Raw genomic sequence first — 15,793 nt, forward strand, 5'->3', positions numbered from 1 at the left:
TAGCCGTACTTGTATGAGGTGACTACCTCAAGCTCTCAACCCTCAGAGGTAGTAATAACACCTGTGGGAAGAGGGGCATTCTTCTTACCAAACCACATAACCTTTGTTTTGGAGGTGTTTCGAACAAGGTTAAGGGTAGAGAATGCTTGTTGGACACTAAGAAAGCTTTGTTGCAAAGCAGGCAGGCAGTGACTGAGACAACAGATTTTCTGACTTTATACACTGCACTCTTTGAGAGAGGTAGTTAGCAAACCAGGCCAAAGACCCATCAGAGACACCAATACTCCTTCGCCGGCCCACAAGCATGGAATAGTCTATCGTATCAAAAGCTTTGGCCAAGTCCATAAAAATAGCTGCACAATATTGCCTAGAAGGGCAATGGTGACATCATTGACAACCTTTAAGGTTGCAGTGACACATCCATAACCTGAGCTGAACCAGATTGCATACCAGAGAGATTACCAGAGGTGGGACCAAGTCAATGTTTTTCAAGTCACAAGTAAGTCTCAAGTCCCAAGTCAAGACAGGAAAGTCCGAGTCGTCTCAAGTCCTAAACAAGTCATAATGTGCTCTTCACCAAATGTAATACCATTTCATATTTAACAAGAGTAATAGTATATTACATTTATGCAAATCATGAATGCTTTTATAAATATTTATTACTTACCAAAAACATTATTTCCATGGAAATACATGGGTAGCCATGAGAAGAGAAAACAAAATATTGTAGGTCTCTCTCTCTCTCCAGATATACTCTAGACACCTAAAATAATCCTGCCGTAAAGTTACAATCATTTATTAAAAGGTACATCTAAACAACTGATACTGAACTTCAAGTAGGCCTACAATTTGAACACTGGCCTGAATGTCTGAGAAAAAAAACAGATCCCAAAGATGGGAGATAAAAACCTGAACATGGAGACGACGTGTGTGTGTGTAATGCATAAAGTTTCATTTTTTCCTCATATCTCTGGGCTCTATGATGCATTGCATTTGCGAAAGACCAAATTCGATAAAAGTCTGTCAGTCATTTGTGCACGATGAGGCCGCAGTATGATGCCACCATGGCTGAAGACACGCTCCACCGGAGCACTGGAGGCAGGCACTGCCAAGACCCCGATGGCCACTCGGGACAGTGAAGGAAGAGCCTTCCTGTTCATTGCCCAGAAAAAGAGGACATTCTGTCCTTCGCATATGTCAAGATAGTGACTTAACTGTAGTGCTGGAGTTATCCCAACAGTTTCCTTCTGCCTCTTACAGTATGCTGCAAACGGCCCTTTTTTGTCTAAGTCTATGGTCCTCTCGCTCTTCCTCATCAACAAGAGGCACTGCTTGCTCAGTCCCTGTAGCATCTTGCAGAATCAGTTCTGGCAAAACATGTAAAAGCAGAAACAAAAAGGCCGGTATTGGCGATACAGTGGGTTAAACTGAAAAAGTATTATTGTTGTAGTCAATTGGATTAAATTATGAGAAGTTACATTAAACTCAATATTTACCTTTCACTCTTTGTGCCACCTCCTCCTTGACCAGCACATGGTGCTCCACCCACATCAGAGAAAAAGCCGGATCCAAGGCAGCTGCTTTGAGGTAGACTGGATCTGAAAAGGGGGCAGTGATTCCATCTTGTGTCCTGGCCATTTTCACATTGAAGATTCCAAGAAATATTTTGTTCAGGGATGCCTGGAGACTTCAGACCATGACGCTCAGGAAATGGACTTGAGGCTTCCGCTGTTCCAGGTGGTAATTCAGGGACAGGACAGAGGGAACAACAGAACTGATTGTGACTATCATCTCCCCCTGTGTCAAATCTGTTGCTTCTCCAAATGGCTTCAGGATGTCCACCAACTCCTTCAACTTATTCCACTCCCGTACTGTGAACAACAACTCTGTGTGCCCAGCCTTTTCTAGAACATGACTGAGCTTTTGATGGTCACATGTCTGTGTTGAGTTCCATCTTGTGTTGACAGCAGCAGGGATGCCTCTTTCCCCAAATCCAGCCTCAAACACCTCTTTGAATGTTGTACTTGTATGTAGCAGTGAGCTGATTTTTGATAACTTTGAAAGAGCAGTCATAACTTTTGTTTCTTTCAAGCCATCTTCCACCACCAGCTGGAGAGTGTGGGCTAAACACTGCAAGCGCTGTTTTTTGCAATAGCAGCATCAACTATTTGCTGGTCTTCCAGGGTTAGGTCATTCCAGAGCTCTGGGCCATCAAGGTGACCTTCGACATGTACTTCATCTTCTTGTTCAATGGGGAAGCACAACGTGAACACTTTTCTCATGTTGGTAGCATTGTCACTAATGATATAGTCCAATTTATCTTTAATGCTGTACTCACCACATATGGCCTCAAATTTCTCACAGATTCTTTTGGCTTTGTGTGGGCCTTTTTGAAGCGGTCACAGGCCAAGCGATTGAACTTGAGCTGTGTCCTCTCTCCATCTTTCTCCATACAGTTCAGTAACACCATTGAACCCCCTCGTCTTTCGGTCGGACAAAATGTCCACTGTGACTGAAACATGGTCTGTGTTCAGTTGTGATCGTCTCTCTGTAGGGAGGTTCTCTACTTTTTGATGTCAATGTTCTACGACATACTGGGCTGTACTTACTGTCAACCACTGACAGAAAGTGACAAACTCTTGTTTTCCACAATAGACAGAGGCAAATTGCAATCGATAACCAGGTCGGACAGTATTGCATTGTTGAAAACTTTCTGCTGTTCATGATTCATGCCGTACCGCCCTACACGGGTCTCCATGAACTGTGAGATTGGAGACTGATGTGGTTCACTTGTGACATGTTTGTTCGTCTGGTTTTGTTCAAATCTGTAAGCATAAAAAAAAATTGAGCGGGGCAGTAGCACAATCTTGCCTGGTCTCAATCTTGGGTGTAATGATCACATTCCTGCACTGACTGACTGTGGAGGCTCATTGATTTAATGTTATGTTAGCCTACAAGCTATACTAGCAAAGTTATATATAGCTGTTGGCTATATTAGCCACGACTTACCGTTCTTTGTGCATCTTCAAATGTCAAACAAAGTTGGAAGTTGTTGCGCCTCACTCTGTAATTTTCTTCCCGCATGTTTTGCAAGTTGCAATCCGTTGTTTGACTACAGCGTAGTCTGATACCCCAAATTATTATTTTTGGATAATCTTTCTAATGGCTCAATCTGAATTGACCCGCTGACATTCCTCTGCACTGCCACGCACAACTTTTTCTCCGCTGGCACAATTTGATTGACTGCTGTCTGATTCAAACTTAAATCCGTTAAATGAAGAGTTGATACGCTGCACACTTTTTTTCCCCCTCTTTTTTTTAACAGCATCATTTTTTATATTTGGGCTTGGGGAGGGTGTCAGGTCGAGTCATAAGGCTCAAGTCCAAGTCAAGTCACGAGTCATTGGTGTTAGTCGAGTTGCAAGTCATCATATTTGGGACTCTAGTCCAACCTCTGGAGAATACTATAGACATCAAGAAAGCTTGTCAGTTGTTTATTGACAGGGTTTTCCAACACTTTTGATAAACAGGGCAAAATAGAAATAGGCCTATAACAGTTAGGATCAGCTTGGTCTCCCCCTTTAAATAAAGGATGAACTGTGGCTGCCTTCCAAGCAATGGGAACCTCCCCAGAAAGGAGAGAGAGGCTTGGTGTTGATAGGGGCAGCAACCTTAAAGAAGAAAGTTTAAGGAGCTCCTTTAGCACCTCGGACTCAGTGACTGCCTGCAGGGAGAAACTTCGTAGCGGGGCAGGGGGAAAAGTGGGAGAAGCATCGGGGATAGTCGCATTAGAAGGGGTGGGAGATGAGGAAATGTTGGACGTGCAAGGAGGCATGGCTGAGTCAAATAGCAATCCTGACTTAATGAAGTTGTGATTTAAAGATCTCAGCCATGTGATTGTTACTGACAAGAAGCACATCATCAACATTAATGGACATGGGCAGCTGTGAGGAAGAGGGTTTATTCTCCAGGTCTTTAACCGTTTTCCAGAACTTCTTGGGGTTAGATCCACAGAGCGAGAACTGCTCCTTAAAGTAACTTACTTTGGCCTTCCGGATAGCGTGAGTGCACTTATTTCTCATTTGCCTGAATGATAGCCAGTTCATGAAGGAAGGCTTGCTCATGAAAGTTTAACAAGCGTCTATGACAAATCAGGACCAGTAGTTTCACTGAGCGGCCATTACGAACACAGGCTGTAAAACAGTGATCACTAAGGTCATTACAGAAAACACTAGACTGATACCTATCAGGATTATCTTGGACTTCGCCATCAATTGTCATCTGAAGTTTTGGCATCTTCCATAAATTGTGGCCATGAATCGGCCATAGAAATAGTTAGAAAGAATAAGATGACCCTCCGCACGGAAATTTGGACTAACTATTGTAAAGATGGCGTATATGCATTTTTCTATTGTTATGGAAACAGTGCAGCCTCTGGTAGGTAGGCGGCTGGCAGGCTTCAGCTGCGGTACAGCAAAGCCAAGTCAGCCCGTGCTTATGGGGGAAGTGAAATGGTAGGCTACAAAGATTTTGCTCATGATCATGCACGCTGCAAATTCATGCACGCTGCATTTTCGTTATCTGGATAGACACTTGTGGTTTCTAGCTAACGTTACACCAATCAAAGCAGTGGCGTGTGTAGTGAAGCAATTTTAGTGGTCAAAACCATTCCTCTGTGGGCAATGGGGGAGCAGGTTAACAAAATTATATCATATTATACCATTTATAAAATGGTCATACACTCATTGGCCAGTTTATTAGGTACACCACCCCGTTGAGGAGTGGAAAAACATTGCCACGTCCCACGAATCCCAGTTCCTGTTGCGTCATGATGATGGCAGATTCAGGATTGGGTGTAAACAGCATGAGTCCATGGCCCCATCCTGCGTGATGTCAATTGTTTCGGCTGGTGGCGTAATGGTGTGAGGGAATGTATTCCTGGCACACGTTAGTGTCCCTTAATACCAATTTAGCAACGTCTGAATGCTACACCGTATCAAAGTCGTTGCTCACCATGGCTACATTTTTTATTTTTTTATTTTTTATTTCACCTTTATTTAACCAGGTAGGCTAGTTGAGAACAAGTTCTCATTTGCAACTGCGACCTGGCCAAGATAAAGCATAGCAGTGTGAACAGACAACACAGAGTTACACATTGAGTAAACAATAAACAAGTCAATAACACAATAGAAAAAAAGGGTCGATATACATTGTGTGCAAAAGGCATGAGGAGGTAGGCAAATAATTACAATTTTGCAGATTAACACTGGAGTGATAAATGATCAGATGGTCATGTACAGGTAGAGATATTGATGTGCAAAAGAGCAGAAAAGTAAATAAATCAAAACAGTATGGAGATGAGGTAGGTATAATTGGGTGGGCTATTTACCGATAAGACTATGTACAGCTGCAGCGATCGGTTAGCTGCTCAGATATCAGATGTTTGAATTGGTGAGGGAGATAAGTCTCCAACTTCAGGGATTTCTGCAATTCGTTCCAGTCACAGGCAGCAGAAAACTGGAACAAAAGGCGGCCAAATGAAGGTGTTGGCTTTAGGGATGATCAGTGAGATACACCTGCTGGAGCGCGTGCTATGGGTGGGTTTTGCCACCGTGACCAGTGAATTGAGATAAGGCGGGGCTTTACCTAGCATGGACTTGTAGATGACCTGGAACCAGTGGGTCTGGCGACGAATATGGAGCGATGGCCAGCCGACTAGAGCATACAAGTCGCAGTGGTGGGTGGTATAAGGTGCTTTAGTGACAAAACGGATGGCACTGTGATAAACTGCATCCAGTTTGCTGAGTAGAGCGTTGGAAGCTATTTTGTAGATGACGTCGCCGAAGTCGAGGATCGGTAGGATAGTCAGTTTTACTAGGGTAAGTTTGGTGGCATGAGTGAAGGAGGCTTTGTTGCGGAATAGAAAGCCAATTCTGGATTAGATTTTCGATTGGAGATGTTTGATATGAGTCTGGAAGGAGAGTTTACAGTCAAGCCAGACACCTAGGTACTTATAGATGTCCACATATTCAAGGTCGGAACCATCCAGGGTGGTGATACTAGGTCAGGCGTGCAGGTGCAGGCAGCGAACAGTTGAAAAGCATACATTTGGTTTTACTAGCGTTTAAGAGCAGTTGGAGGCCACGGAAGTAGTGTTGTATGGCATTGAAGCTTGTTTGGAGGTTAGATAGCACAGTCTCCAAGGACGGGCCGGAAGTATATAGAATGGTGTCGTCTGTGTAGAGGTGGATCAGGGAATCGCCTGCAGCAAGAGCAACATCATTGATATATACAGAGAAAAGAGTCGGCCCGAGAATTGAACCCTGTGGCACCCCCATAGAGACTGCCAGAGGACCGGACAGCATGCCCTCCGATTTGACACACTGCACTGCACTCTGCAAAGTAGTTGGTGAACCAGGCAAGGCAGTCATCAAAGAAACCAAGGCTACTGAGTCTGCCGATAAGAATATGGTGATTGACAGAGTCGAAAGCATTGGCAAGGTCGATGAAGACGGCTGCACAGTACTGTCTTTTATCGATGGCCGTTATGATATCGTTTAGTACCTTGAGCGTGGCTGAGGTGCACCTGTGACCGGCTCGGAAACCCGATTGCACAGCGGAGAAGGTACGGTGTGATTCGAGATGGTCAGTGACCTGTTTGGGGGTTCGACACAGTACCAGATGGGTGTACTTAATAAACTGGCCACTTGTGTTTTTTTTTTGTGTTTTTTAAAATTCCTCTTAAGGATAGGCCCCATTTTCAATTTTTGCCTAAAATGACATACCCAAATCTAACTGCCTGTAGCTCAGGCCCTGAAGCAAGGATATGCATATTCTTGATACCATTTGAAACTAAACACTTTGAAGTTTTTCAAAATGTAGGAGAATATAACACATTAGATCTGGTAGAAGATAATACAAAGAAAAAAACAACCGTTTATTTTTTTTGTACCATCTTTGAAATGCAAGAGAGAGGCCATAATGTATTTTATTTTTATTTATCTGTTATTTTACCAGGTAAATTGACTGAGAACACGTTCTCATTTGCAGCAACAACCTGGGGAATAGTTACAGGAGAGAGGAGGGGGATGAATGAGCCAATTGTAAACTGGGGATTATTAGGTGACCGTGATGGTTTGAGAGGCAGATTGGGAATTTAGCCAGGACACCGGGGTTAACACCCCTACTGTTACGATAAGTGCCATGGGATCTTTAATGACCTCAGAGAGTCAGGCCACCCGTTTAACGTCCCATCCGAAAGACTGCACCCTACACAGGGCAGTGTAGGGTGCAATCACTGCCCTGGGGCATTGGGATATTTTTTTAGTGCCTCCTACTGGCCCTCCAACACCACTTCCAGCGCATCTGGTCTCCCATGCAGGGACTGACCAGGACCAACCCTGCTTAGCTTCAGAAGCCAGCCAGCAGTGGTATGCAGGGTGGTATGCCAGCCCAGGTGCAGTTTAGATTTTGTCCTCTAGATTGCAGCAGTGTATGTGCAAAGTTTAAGACTGATCCAATGAACCATTGTATTTCTGGTCAAAATGTTGTATCAAGACTTCCCAAATGTGCCTAATTGGTTTATTAATAACTTTCATGTTCAAAACTGTGCACTCTCCTCAAACAATAGCATGCTATTATATCACTGTAATAGCTACTGTAAATTGGACAGTGCAGTTGGATTAATAAGAATTTAAGTTTTCTGCCAATATCAGATATGTCCATGTCCTGGGAAATGTTCTTGTTACTTACAACCTCATACTAATTGCATTAGCCTAAATTAGCTCAACCGTTCCGCAGGGGACTCACCCGTCCTTTAGAAGTTTTAGCTAGGCAAGTCAGGAAAGAACACATTTTTATTTACAATGACTGCCTACCCCGGCCAAACCCTAACCCGGACTATGCTGGGCCAATTGTGCACCGCCCTATGGGACTCCCAATCACGGCCGGTTGTGATACAGCTAGGAATTGAACCAAGGTCTGTAGTGACGCCTCTAGCACTGAGATGCAGTACCTTCGACAGCTGAGCCACTCTGGAGTGTGTGTGTGTGTGTATACATTATATAAATAAAAATAGACTTGCAAAAAATAATAAGTCAACATTGACAAATGTTCGGGTAAAAAAATAATAAGTGGAGGTGCAAAAACACAAGTTTCACCCCCGTTTTTAATTTTCTCCAGGCAGCCAAGTGAACACAAGGCTTTGGCTCATCTCAGTTGCGTAGAGTAATAACTTTGCAGCTGTTTCTGATTAATAAACATGCTGGTGTGTGGTAACGTTTAAATTAAAACCCGGCTCTGAAACAAAATTTAGGCTGAAAAATAATTTGTATGCCGTATCATAGGAAAAGACACTGCATACACATGGATTTGCATGAAGTGAGCAGTTTGGATTTCTCACTTCATGCCCAAATATATCATACTTTGACTAAAATGAAGAATCATTGATTTAAACCGTTGTGCAACCTCATGGGTAAGCTCTGGCCATAGTCTTTCAGTTTGAAAAAGGGAATTTGTAAGTCAAATTTTCTCTGAACGTGTCTGCTTTAATTGACATGTTTAGCTTTGTTCTTCATCTTGTCTATGTTCCTATCAGTATTGATCAGAACTTCAAGACCTCCTTTGCATTTGATTGACAGGCTTAACTATATTAATCTCATCCAGACCTATGGTGTGATTCATTGGGGTTCTATTGACTTTGGTGGTGACAATTCATTGCTGTGCATAACATCACAATGTTTGACAGAGGACATGTAAGGCCTGTGTCCCTTGACTGATTACGAAGGCTGAGGGTACAAGGCCCCAAGCCTCTGTGTGTTTGCAGAAATATCTTCAAATTATGTCCCAATTTGACTGTTGTTCAATAAGAGGTTGATGCTTTCTTTTGTGATCAATGTTTGGCTAGGAAAAGAAAGTCGATTCCTAATTTGTTATTAATTATCCAGTCTCAAGTGTTTTAGCATGCTCATCAATGGTAGGTTGGCTCTAGAAGCACAGCAGGTGCAGAAATAGCAATACACATATCACCTTCTAATGTATCAGCTACATATCTCCTAGAGAATGTTAAGTTACAAAGAGCGGTATGATTTAGGAATGCAAAATGCAGTATTGTGAAATGTTGTCAGTTGTTGCTGTTATCTAGGTCAGTACTTCACGAGCCCTCTGTGCTTGGCCTTCTGATGAACAATTAAATTTTTAGCGGGAACTGCTGTTTTCATAATTCATGCTTGGGTCGTGGTGCATTAAAGCATGACACGGTCACTTCCTCACACTGCAAATGTTATTCCCGAACTCCCATATTTGGAGTACTAACTCCACATTTGCTGCCATTTCAAATGATTGTCTAGTATATTTTACCATAATTCCACATCTTGCCTTGCATGTCTGCGTTTGTGTTAGGATGATGGTCCATTTATATATAAAAAAATAGGGGAAAAAGGAATATAACTCCTAAGGCAGTTTGTCAGTTTCCTCAGTTTTTTGTTAATTTATTTTAATTTCTCTGTGCTTTTTCTTTGATCGTTGCTTTTTCCCCCCACCTGAAATTGGGCAGATTACCCTGCTCATCTATGAATGCTGGACTCCTCTCTTTCTGACTCGCTCCCTAATCAATTTGAACTGCTACATGATTATTTTACAGTGGAATTACACATTATGTGAGTAGCATGAAATTGACTGCCGAAATGTAGTGGCTGACCTGAGTAACATTTTCAAGGGCTAGAGTAGAGTTCTTAAAACCAAAATAATATTTGTGTTGCCCCACACTTAGCGACCCAGTTTGAATTCCGTTAACATTCTTACTGAGCCTCAAAATTGCTTGTCATTTAAGGACGATTCTGTGGAAAAGTCAACCTAGGCATCCCCAAATAAGGTTAGCATTTTCCGAATGAAACCACGTTCATAATTGTCCTTAAGGTACAGTTAGAGTTCAGGCTTTATTTTAAATGTTTAAGTAGGACATTTTATGGATTTTGACTGTTAAGGATTAGGATGCCAAGTCTCTTGTGTTTTACAGTCTTGTAAAGGTGACTGGGACAGGCAGTCTAACATCCATAATGTTTTGGAGGATATATATTATTATTATTTTTTTTACGTGCTCCTTACTTTCAAATATCTTAACTTTCTATGTAAAGCTGGCTTTCATCAATGTTTTAATATGGTCTATAATTGTTTTCTCTCTCCATAAAAATGTGCATATTCACCACATTTTGTGTGCTTGTTCTGAAATGTATTCATCAGGCTTTTACTGACGCAACTGATAATGTTATTTTGGAAAATGTATGCTTAAATTAATTTCTCATACGTGGCAGTACTAGATAAGTGTTTATCAACGATTTGTGAATAGTCCTGGAGTGTCTTTTTCAACTGAAAGCTCCCCAAAATATACTGACTTCATCCAGTGTCCAGAAAAGTGGATTGGTAGTGTACAGTAGGCACATGTATAGTGGGTTGAAATTAGGGACACCCTTAACAAAGATGCGCAGTAATGATTGTATAAAATAAATGATTCCAATACTGAGCTATATTGTATGGTCAACATTTTGGGGAAATTATGTTGTTATACTAATACAATTGATCAGAAAGAGATTTTGTTTAACAAGTAATATTTTTTTCCCTCAAAGGTAGGGGTCAAAATGATTAACACCCCTAAAAGTTGAAAAGTAGTCAAGTTTACTATTTGGTCCCATATTCCTGTAACACAATGACTACATCCATACAGAGGGTCAAAGATCATACCCCCAAGACATGCTAATCTCCCCTGTTATTGGTAATGGTGAGAGGTTAGCATGTTTTGGGGGAGGTATGACCTTTTGAGCCTCTAACTTTCTCACTCATCTGTAATCATGGTAGCATCCACATTAATGTAGAGGTGTTTAGAAATGGCCTGTTTATAATAAAAGTCATTCCAAAATGACACTACATTATTTTTCAATTCTATTGTGCACAAATGATCTGAAACACAACCAAAACAAGCTGCAAATGCTTCCAGCAAGTTTGCAGTCACACGCTTGATGTTGTCCTTGCATGCTACTGTAGGAATATGGGACCAAATACTAAACATTTTCTTATTTTCTAAGAATCTTTCAGGGGTGACCCCTACATTTGAGGAAAGTATTACTTGTTCAACAAAATCTCCTTACTCTGAGCAATTGTTTTAGTATGAAAAGTATTTGAATTATTTTATACAGTCATTATTGCTCATCTTTATCACGGGTGTGAATAATTTAGGATCCCACTGTATATTGTCTAATTTGGGTAATTTGTTACAATATTTCAGAAAAATCGTCATGCAAATAAGTTGTATTTGTGTCTAGCTTCAACTGGTAAAGGTTCATTTTTATATGTATAAAGATAGAAAAATAAATACTTGTAAGGGTGTGGTGTATGGCCTTGTATACTATTCCTGCTGCCTGTAATTATGCAATTCTAGGTACTATATCATCTGCTGACATTTTTAAAAACCTTCCAAATGACAAATGTGTTATGATATATTTTGACCAAGACATTTGAATGTCCATTCCTTCTGAAATTGCTATCCATGATTTGATCTAAGACTTACAACCTCAAACGTTTGCTAATGTGTTCAGTCTCCCCAAAAAGCTTGTCTGTTTCATGTAACGTCCATAACACTTCTTATTTGCCTAATTTCTCAAATATTTAGAAGTCTGCTTATTTGAGTATACTGTACACAGTGCCTTCAGAAAGGATTCACACACCTTGACTTTTTCCACATTTGGTTGTCTTACAGCCTGAATTTAAAATGTATCAAGTAACCAAAAAATGTGCCTGGCCTACACACAATACTCCATGACAAAGTGGCATTATGTCATTTTGAAGTTTTTACAGATTAATAAACAATGAAAAGCTTAAATATCTTGAGTCAAGTTCAGGAGTAATTTTGTGCATAACAAGTCACATAATAAGTTACATGGACACACAGTGTGCAATAAGTGTTTGACATTATTTTTGAATGTCTACCTCATCTCTGTAACACACACACACACACAATTATCTGTAAGGTCCTTCAGTCCAGCATTGAAATTCCAACACAGATTAAATTATAAAGATCAGGAAGGTTTTTTAATACCTCGCAAAGAAGGTCACCTATTGGTAGATGTGTAAAAAAATATATATATATATGTATAGGTGTGTGTGTAAAAATAGGTATGTCTGTCCTCTGTTGCAACACTCACTATGAAGTTCCAAATTACCCCTGGAAGCAACATCAGCACAATAACTGTTTGTCGGGAGCTTCATGAAATAGGTTTCCATGGCCGAGCAGCCACACACAAGCCTATGATCACCATACGCAATGCCAACGTTGGTTAGAGTGGTGTACAGCTTGCCGCCATTGGATTCTGGAGCAGTGGAAATGTTCTCTGGAGTGACGAATCACGCTTCACCCTCTGACAGTCCTACAGACAAATCTTGGATTGGTGGATGCCAGGAGAACGCTACCTGCCCGAATGCATAGTGCCAACTGTAAAGATTGGTGGAGGAGGAATAATGGTCTGGGGCTGTTTTTTCATGTTTTGGGCAAGGCCCCTTAGTTCCAGCGAAGGGAAATCTTCACGCTACAGCATACAATCATATTTACATTCCATACGATTCTGTGCTTCCAACATTGTGGCAACAGTTTGGGAAAGGCCCTTTCCTGTTTCAGCATGACAATGCTCCCATGCACAAGGCGAGGTCCATACAGACATGGTTTGTTGAGATCGGTGTGGATGAACTTGACTGGCCTGCACGGAGCCCTGACCTCAACCGCATCAAACACCTTTGGGATGAATTGGAATGCCGACTGCAAGCCAGGCCTAATTCTCGTGTGGCTGAATGGAAGCGAATCCCTGCAACACTTCCAACATTAGTGAAAAGCCTCCCAGAAGAGTGGATGGAGGCTGTTATAGCAGCAAAGGGGAGGGTTCAACTCCATATTAATGCCCATGATTTTGGAATGAGATGTTCTATTCGCATACTCTTGGTCATGTAGTGTATATTAGTGTTTTTCTTTTTATCAAATGTTTAGAATTTTTCTTCCACTTTGACATTAGAGTATTTTGTGTAGATCGTTGACAAGAAGACAATTAAATCCATTTTAATCCCACGTTGTAACAACAGAATGTGGAAAAAGTCTGAATACTTCCTGAAGGCATGGTACACTTCCCTCAAGGGGTACTATCGACACACATCAGTTTTTAATTTCTATTTTGCTTAACCATTCCGTGAGACATTAAAGTTTAGATTTTGCGTGCAAATCTGAAGTCCATAACACTGAAATTGCCCTTAAACAAACCCAGCTGCAGTATATAGAACAACAACTTCACATTGGTAACTTCTTCTTTGGAACCAAAAGTGCACCAAAAGTGCCCCACTGTCTTTTTAGGTTTGGCAAAAAATTAAATCAACAAGAGCAGACACAAACGGAATTGTTTTTATGTCTCCTCTCCACTCCTTCGAAGTTCTAACTTTTATTGAATGCAGGTCTCACCCAATTCCACCCGGGCTAAACCTTAGCTCCCTACTTGTCTCTTGTGTACACCCATTGATCTTTGGGTTTTACACCTGTGGTCTTTTTCAAGTGGGCATTACAGTCTACAGGCTTGCTATTTATGTGTTCTGGCTCTTTCTGCGGAGCAGGGCAAAGAGTTCAGCCCACTCTCCCCACTCCGCTAATTGACTGGTAATTTGGTAAATGCATTTGAAGGTGGAATGAAAAAGAAGACCCCTCTCTGCCCTTTCTGTAGAGTGACGATGCTTATCCACCTGACCTTGCCTTGGCTAGGTTCCAAATGACCCCTTTACCTCTGCTGATGGGATCAGTACAGAGACATGATGGAACTGAGTCCTACAGCTTACTATGGTTCTGTACTGGTTCGGTGATGGTATCAGATTAGATACAGTGGCGACATTTGGACTGCAACCCATGTTTAATCTCAGAATCCCTCAATCCAGCGAGTACAAAGGGTCCTTCTCCCAAGGCCTTGCTTTTCACCTAGACACACTGATCCACACAACGCCCTCCAGGTGACTTGCAGGGAGATCGAAGGCAAATTCCTTTTTAAATTACTAGACTGCTATGAAATGGAAACCCTTGGGCTAAACCCGGGTTGTCTTCTATCGATTAGACTGTGTGATATTTTAATGAGCCCATCATGTTTGTAAAGTAGTTGTTTTAAGGTGATGTCTTTTGAAGTTAATAGCTTTTTTCTGCTCAAATTTCTTACACTGTAGTTTCTCTCTCCTTACAGACGGACGGGTGGACATCCCGTTCTGTATGGAACGCCGTCTAAGATCTCCAAGGCCGTGAAGAAGGTGGACATGGAGGGCGTGATCCGGGCCATCGTGAGGTTAGGACAGGCGGCTCCCGGACCTCCTCCTGGGTCCTGTCCTGGGACAGGTAAACTTACTGCTCAGACTCCACTTCCTGTCTCACCTATTCTATTTCCCTTCAAACAAGAAGAGAAACTCTGTCAGATTCTTAACATGTCTTCTCTTGAATGTCTTGGAGTGTCAGGTTCTTGTGCATCAGTTGGTGGTTGCTCTTGAAATATACTTTGGAAGTTCCTGCCAAAAAGAAAGTGTTGGGTCCTTTTGAGGGTTGAGCTATGATGAATGATTTAGACTTCCTTCTGTTAAGTTTCTCCCTCTCCCACACTGTGGGGGTTGGAGCGCTCAGGAAAATATGCCTTTGTGTGGTAGAGAGAGCTGTAATGAGGTGGGATGAGTTGCATCCAGGCAAAGCCGAGCCGTATGTTTGTCTAAAGGTACTCTCTTAGTGGTTTCGTATGCCATATGTCAGTGTTGCGGCATGCCATGCCAGTGTTTTTCTTTGCTCCCTTGCTCCATCAAGCGCTGTGTGTGTGTGTGTGTGTGTGTGTGTAAACGGTAAATGAGTGCCAGTCGGCAGCCACTCGGCTTTAGGCACTGGCCTTGGCCCTTAAATTTCCCTCTCTCCTCTTCCCCTGCCCTTCTGACTAACCACCCCTGACAGGGGAAGCGCAGAGAGGTAGGCTGTCGGCTGTGGGGCAAATTTAAACAAACGAGAGAAATAAAAGGGGACGCAAGATACAAAAGGGAAGAACTGACAGCTTTGGTGGGGGAGAATAATTACAGTCCATAGTGAAATTAGCACACTCCAATGAGGGAGGGAGGGAGGGAGGAAAAAGAGCGGGACCACTAATATCTCTTCAGGACCACTAATATCTCTTCAGGACCACTAATATCTCTTCAGGACCACTAATATCTCTTCAGGACCACTAATATCTCTTCAGGACCACTAATATCTCTTCAGGACCACTAATATCTCTTCAGGACCACTAATATCTCTTCAGGACCACTAATATCTCTTCAGGACCACTAATATCTCTTCAATATCTCTTCAGGACCACCATTAATATCTCTTCAGGACCACTAATATCTCTTCAGGACCACTAATATCTCTTCAGGACCACTAATATCTCTTCAGGACCACTAATATCTCTTCAGGACCACTAATATCTCTTCAGGACCACTAATAGATCTTCAGGACCACTAATATCTCTTCAGGACCACTAATATCTCTTCAGGACCACTAATATCTCTTCAGGACCTCAGGAAGATGCTGAGGATTGTACATGGGGCTTAACAGGTGTAACAAATTCAAGGAAGTAGTCATTTTCTGCAGCTGTTGCCGATGCAGTTACTGCTTTTTATATCAGAAATATGAGAGACTTTGGCCAACTGGGAGTGCATCCAGAATGCGTAGTTTAGAAATGGAGAGAGAGTAAGGGAGCGAGAGATGAAAGAGAGCGAA

At 42.0% G+C, this 15,793-nt stretch overlaps 1 pseudogene; it reads left to right on the forward strand.

The window, feature by feature from the left end:
- Positions 1-1,040: 1,040 nt before the first annotated feature.
- LOC135544992 (large ribosomal subunit protein uL11m-like) overlaps positions 1,041-15,793 on the forward strand; it is a 62,510-nt pseudogene continuing 47,757 nt past the window's right edge.

The sequence above is a fragment of the Oncorhynchus masou genome, chromosome 9, assembly GCF_036934945.1.
Source record: "Oncorhynchus masou masou isolate Uvic2021 chromosome 9, UVic_Omas_1.1, whole genome shotgun sequence".
Classification (NCBI taxonomy): domain Eukaryota; kingdom Metazoa; phylum Chordata; class Actinopteri; order Salmoniformes; family Salmonidae; genus Oncorhynchus; species Oncorhynchus masou.